Genomic DNA, 7,299 nt, shown 5'->3' with positions numbered 1-7,299 from the left:
TGATCCATGTTGAGACAACCAAAACTCAGAAATTCACATATTCAACTCTCTCTTTTATTATTAGTAATATTGTTTGGTTACTGTGCATCCTAAGGATTAGTAGGTTGTGTTTGAAGTTCATGCCAAAACCTGGTTGGTCAAATTCGTATGCTCAGAAATTCACAGTCTAGACTTTGTTTTTAATTATTTTTTTAATAGTAGCAAGTGGGGATGAAGGATTTGAAATCACCTTCAGAGAGAACATCTAAACTAAAAAGTTGAAGCCCTTTGTGTGCGTTTGACTCACATGTAGTGCAGTAGACCATGGTACACCAGACCAGATAGCTCCAATATCAGTTTCATGTTTCTTAAAAACATTTTAATTCAGTTTCTTCCCCCTATCATATGGAAATTAATATCTTCTCAGATCTGAAGGCATAAAATTAGGAGAGAATTGACAAGAATGAACTAGAAATTATTTGTTTGCAACACTTCATCAATTGTAACTACAGATCCATTTAAATTTTAAGCCTTGCAAAGGTTTTTTTATTTAAATTTTAAGCCTTGCAAAGGTTTTAGGTATTTCCTTACTTATTTCTAATAAGTATTTTCCACTGAAAATACGAAAGCTACTTAATGGCTTCTTTTTTGCTACGCATTTATAATAAGTATTTTCATGGCAGCATTGTTGTTTGATATTAACTAATGAGCATTGTCTGAAATTGTATGTTTACTAGATGGAAGGGGCCGAAGAGCATGACAGAGTATGCCACACATGTGCTAGCTGCCTATCGTGCGTCATTGTCGACTATACGGGCACACCAGGTATTCTACCGCTTCATGTCACAAGGATATAATTCTCCATATTTTTGTTTTTCACTTGGTAGGGTTGTCAAAAACTGCATGTGTATAGTTAATAATGTAACTTTGGTCGATTAGACCATAGATATACAAGGGATTAGTTACGAACATTTCAAAAACACGGGCAGTCAATATAAAGTACCTTCATTAGTAATTTTACACTAATGTTTGTCGTTTTGATTCCACACATATTTAGTTGTGTACCCTTAAAATTTCGAATCTTGGTTTTAGTTAGTGCAACCAGTAGTATCCGAGTGCATCTTACCATGTCAAATCCAAACAGAAGGGGAAATAGGTCAAGAATGTATTAGGATTTTTAGTGAAGTGGTTCTTCAATGGTCTTGTACATATTATATTTTCACATTGAGGATTGACACAAATAAGTACGTATTTGATTTGTTTTTTGTTGACTGTTTATCTAGGTTGTTTGGGAGCTGTATAGGGATGTCCTAGACTCGCTGCCCCCATATTGCACTGCCGGCCGACATATATGGAAGGCCACTATGCCGTTGATTTATTTTTGGATAGTAAAGGATCATCATCTTGAACATGTGTTTCGTCAGTTCAGGATGAAGCAACCGCCACTGGATATTGTGGATACGTCAGTTGATCTCCACAAAATCTCCTTCCAAGGTAAACTAGAGAGGGATTGGGTGCAAGAACATGTTGTCTAAATTGATCGATGGGCCCATAGAAAGAAACATCTTGCCGACGCACCAACATTGGATGGGGACACGACGTACCTTGCTACTTACATGGAGTCATACCGAAGGACAACCAGGCGGTACATTATGCGCGAGTCGGCGTATTGGGAAATCCTGGTTAGGCAACAGTTCGATGCTTCTTTTATGGATTGACAATATATGTGTGTTGCAGCATGCATTCTGAAAATTAAGTTTTATGGAGCCATTGATGACACAAGATTTTGACATTCATTTTAGAGAACATTTCATTTCTTGCCACTAGATATGCATTTGTCACAACCACGGGTGATGAACTGGTGTGCCATTTCAATGTTCATATACATACGAACAAGCTCATCATGCATAATCTTTTTCCAAATCTTTGCATCATGAATTACATGCAAATAGATATAGTAAAAAATCATATCCTTGCCCAAGAAGGCATAGTGTTGCACAACACAAAAGTAACTAGAAAAGTTTTAACATGACTCCTTTATTTCGCAGGTTGAGTTGAATGTGGAATTACTATCCCAATGCGAACCAGACTCCTAACTGTACAACCACCTGAGGAGTACACTGGATCTTATCAGAGAGTTGAGCCGATCCAACTTGGAGAACGCGCGTGCCACAGTGACTCAGGCGAGCACATAGGCCACAGGCCGTGGTGGGCAAGGTCGTGGGTCTAGAGGGCGTGGACGCGATGGAGGTTGTGGAGGTGGTCATGAGGATGAGGATGACTCGGGTAACTTCCAACTCTAATACCTCCAATTCTTACTGACTTCCACTTCAACTACTTCCAGTTGTAATTTATTTAGAGGAGTATTATAGTAGTGAAGTATATATTGTTTGGTAAGTAGTTTTTAGGGTTAATTTGCACTTCCTTCTGTTAATTATGGTATAATTCACTACAACAAAATGTATTTTTAGTGACGAATTTTAGTGAGGAAAATTTTTTCCTCACAAAAAAGTACTATATAGCGACGAAATATAAATTTCGTCGCTATTTATAAAAAAAATAGTAATATTTAGCGACGAAAATTAGATTTCGTCGCTATATGTTGTGCTGAACCAAGGCACCATGCGAAAAGTGTTGGCGCCAAACAAAATTCATCTACAGCGACGAAATAATTCGTCGCTAAAAGTTTAAGTTTTTTGCGACGAAAAATTTCGTCGCTAAAGGTGTTAGTAAGAACACCATTAGTGACGAAAACCATTTCGTCGCTAAATGTGACAAATAGTGACGAAAATAAGTCGTCGCTAAAAATAAAATCATAAATATATGTTGTGCTGAACCAAGCGCCAAGTGAAAAAATGTTGGCTCCAGACTTAATTCATCTACAGTGACGAAATAATTCGTCGCTAAAAGTTTAAGTTTTTTGTGACGAATATTTTCGTCGCTAAAGGTGTTAGTAGAACACTATTAGTGACGAAAACCATTTCGTCGCTGAATGTGACAAATAGTGACGAAAATAAGTCGTCGCTAAAAATAAAATCATAAATATCAGTACATTATCAGCGACGAATCCGAGTTCGTCGCTAAAGGTAGCCAATAGCGACGAATTCGAGTTCGTCGCTAAAAGTTTGATACTAATATGGGCTTCAGCCCCTTTTTTTTTTTGTTTCACTTTTCTCTTTTTTTCTCGGTTTTTTTCTCTCTTTCCTCACTCTCCCTCGCAGCCGCCGACCCTTGGTCTCCCTTCGCACACCGGCCGACCTTTCACCTTCCTCACACCGGCGACCCTTCGCCTTCCGATCTGAGCACGCCGCCGCTCTTCCCTTATCTCGCCGCCGATGCGAGCACACCACGCCTTTCCCTCATCTCCCAAACCCAAACCCAGCCAACTCTTCGACTCTCCATCTCTCACTCACGAGTTAGATCTCTCTCTCTCACTCGCTTTCTTTCTTCTTTTTTTTTCTTGGGTTTTTGGTGATTTTGCTTGTGTTTTTTTTTTTTTTTTTTTTGGTTTAAATTGTCTGAGATTACAGATCGGAGAGTTTGAGGTCGCTGGGATTTACTTTTACCGATGAATGAGGTATTTTAAAAAAAAAAATTTGGTACCGTTTGGTTTGAGAAAATGAAGGAAAATAATGAGAAAAATATTAACTTCCATGGTTTTTTTTTTTTTAATTTTAATTTTTATTAAAATAAACACCTTTGACTAAGCTAAGGAAAACGGTTCAGTACAGCTCACGTTGTTGTCTTTTTCATTAATTTTTAAAAAAAATGTGTATGGCCCTAAATGATTTGCTTGTCCGTGTGGTCCTATCAATCCAACGTGGCAGCAACTAATCACATCATGAACATTATAATATTAGATGATTTGCTTTTTCATTATAATATTATAATATTAGATTTCTTTAGATTCCCCAAATTCTCAATCTAATACCTCGTTTGTAGTGGTACAAGCCGTAAAGGAGAGCAAACACTTTTTAGAGAACTTAGAGGTGAGACTCTGATTCTTTTTGTTTCGGACTCAGGTGATAGAATATGAAATTTTTTTTAATTATTTAAAATTAAACAATTACTGGGATGTGGGCTGGGGTTTTGTTTTTGTTTATGTTGTTTTTTATTTTGGTAAGTCGTAGCTATCTGTGACTCTCTATGTGTCTCTCTCTAAGATTGGATCCCTTCGACACCGGCGACTATGGTCTTGCCCACACCAGGACACCGGAGACGGCATCATCACCGACTCACATTGTAAGTCACTTCTCTCTATACGTCTTGACTCTCAATTATTTTTAAAATTTTTGTTTGGTTTTTTGATAAAGGAATAGAAGGGTTTATTTATTTAAAATAGTCAGTGTTTTTTGGGTTTGCAATTGTTTGGTTTGATTTAAATATATAAAAATATTTTTTAGGGGTTTGTTTGGAATTGGGATGATGATAAAAATGTTTAATCCTGAATTAATTTGAGATGTCATGAGCCCAACAAGGCATAAGACATCCTAAGCTATGAGATGCAGAGCATTTGTCCTCACTAATGGTTGGCGTGTTAAGTTAAACTTCACTTTTTACCTTTAGGATTATAGGAATTAGGATTTTGCGTTTTAGTTTACGCTTACCGTTTTAAGTTCCTTTGTAATTTCAAGCTATTTAATTTATGTGCCTTTAATCATAATAATATTTTTCCTCAGGTTGTTAGTTCATAACTTCGACCTCTCTCTACTATGCTTTTTTGTTTTTGTTTTTGTTTTTTTTTTAATCCAATCCTCTTTTTTCTATGGGTTTGTTCTGAAATTGCCACATGTTTATTTTGGGATTTTTTTTGGAATATTTATTGTTGGGTTTTGATACATCTGATAGTTATAAACGTATGGGGCTTTTGATTACCTTTATTTTGGGGTTTAATTCTCTATAAATAATCGTACGCGTTTACATGTGATAAATTGCAAATTTTAATGACCCCCAAGCATTAATATTTGGGAATCAAGCCAAGATGAAGCTTAAAAAAAAAAAAAAAAAAAATCTTGTTTTGTAATTATCTTCACATTTCCTTTGATTTGCATAACAAGTTTTGTTGGAACAACGAGTGTCTAATGACACATTAGATTTGTGTTATTTTGGCTACTTGAGGCAACCATTGGTGATAGGACTTGTGCCCTGCTTTTCCTTGTGTCTAATGGAAGACTCAAGCTTTCTCTTGTTTGGGCTCAAAAAATTGAGAAATCCAATAAATAGTTGTCTCCCACTTGGCACCCAAAACAACAAGGAATAAGAATCATCTAAGCATATCCCTCAATCAATAGTTTTCAAGAAGATAAAGTTACTATGTTTTCCTCAAACATGACACCGCCTAACATGGATGATTTCAAGACAAGCTGACACTAAAGATTATAGTATAACACAGTTGAAATTTTCGATTGCTTTAATTTAATGCAATTGTTGAAATCACACAAGAAACTAATATTGGCATGATTTCATCCTAGATCCTGGTTGATTGCAGGAGAGTCAATGATAAGTTATGTTCACACAACTCTTATTAAGTTCCAAGTAAATTTGATGATGGGTATAGATGGATCCACAATAGATACATCTTAATACATTGCTGATGTGATGCAAATAAGAATATCATGTGTGTTAGTGCATATGTTATTGGATTTGACACTTCTAAATCAGCTGTAAATCTTGATTTAGCATTTACTCATTTAAATTTGTGGATCGAAATCAATCCTTCAATTGATCCAATATTCTAATTTAGTAGATCCACCTAATGTAATACAACAATAAGCATAACAGAGTATTTCAAAGGCATAAAATGTTTGAGAATGCTTTTATAGTCAAGTTGTGTTAAATCGTCACTTCTTTTCCAATATAATAAATTTGAAAAAAAAAAAAAAAGCTGGTCCAACATTCTTTCACATTGGAATGGGAAGTTTTCATTATTGCATAGAAAGTTTTAATATTTGAAGGGGGAAGTTGCCCCCTCCCCCAACCAATAATGATTTGTAATTGGATCTTGCATGGTCTTGCTTTCAAATGCAATCTTGCCTATAGCTTTCTTAATTGGCAATTAGTTGTGAACTTTTGAGTATCATAGTATCACTGACTTTCCTTTTGTTGTTCAGTGGCTGAACTAAAACATTGTCCTCTTTTTTTCTTTTTTTTTCCTGGCTGAACTAGCATGTATAATTACCCAGCAACATTTTTTTGTTGTATTATTTGAAACTAATTGTATTATATTACACTTGTGAATCTATATTTGCTTTCTACAATTTATACATTAGGAGTTGTGATTTTAATTCATTGGTGTAGCTACTCTTGATGCATTGTTAGAACAGTTTCTTATAACATAGTTAATGTTTTTACTTTACGATTTTAATGTAGTATTGTTTTTATATTTGTGCAGATTTCTTATTGGTGGCTTTTAGGGGATTTACTTTTGGCATTATTTGAAGATGTATGAGGACATCTTTCATTGGTTCTAATTATATTATGCTACATTTTTTGTATTGTTATAAAGCATCTTGAGTTATTGTATCTATTGCAAACAATTATTCTATGGAAGGAGTTTGAATTGGATACTTGTTTTATTTTTTACTTGTGGAATATATGGATCGATTATTTATAAATGTGCTGTTTAAATAAATGTGTTATTCAAATGTGAGGTTTTTATAATGTAATGACAGGTTACATATTAATATCAAAGCCATGAAAAAAAATAAAAACAGAAAATAAGTTTTAGCGACGAATTTTTTCTTCACAAATATAGCAACAAAAAATTGTTTTAGTGACGAAATATTTCGTCGCTAAATGTAGCAAAATTTTGTAAGCAATGGTTTTAGTGACGAAAATTTTCGTCACTATATGTGCTTGGATTTTCTTAAAAATAGTTTTAGTGACAAATTTTTTCGTCACTATATGTACTCGAAAATAGTTTTAGTGACGAAAATTTTCGTCACTAAATATGATTTAATAAACTGAAGTGTTTTTAGTGACGAAATATTTTCGTCACTGAATAGTGTTTTTAGCAAGGAAAACATTTAGCGACGAAACGTTTTCGTCGCTAAAAGTTTTTTCTTTTTAAAACAAATCGGACTTTTAGTGACGAAATTTATCGTCGCTAGGACTTTTAGCGACGGGGTTTCAGCGACGAAATGAGTTTCGTCGCTAAAATTCCGATTTCGTCACTAAAGGTTCTTAGTGACGAAAAATTAGACTTTTAGTGACGAATTTTTTCCTCACTGAAAATACATTTTGTTGTAGTGATTAGTTACAATGTTCTCCTAAACTTTAAACATTGAAACTAAGCACTTTAAATATTAACCAGTGGGAATA

The sequence above is a fragment of the Castanea sativa genome, chromosome 4, assembly GCF_040712315.1.
Source record: "Castanea sativa cultivar Marrone di Chiusa Pesio chromosome 4, ASM4071231v1".
NCBI lineage: Eukaryota > Viridiplantae > Streptophyta > Magnoliopsida > Fagales > Fagaceae > Castanea > Castanea sativa.
This window is presented reverse-complemented; position numbering follows the sequence as displayed.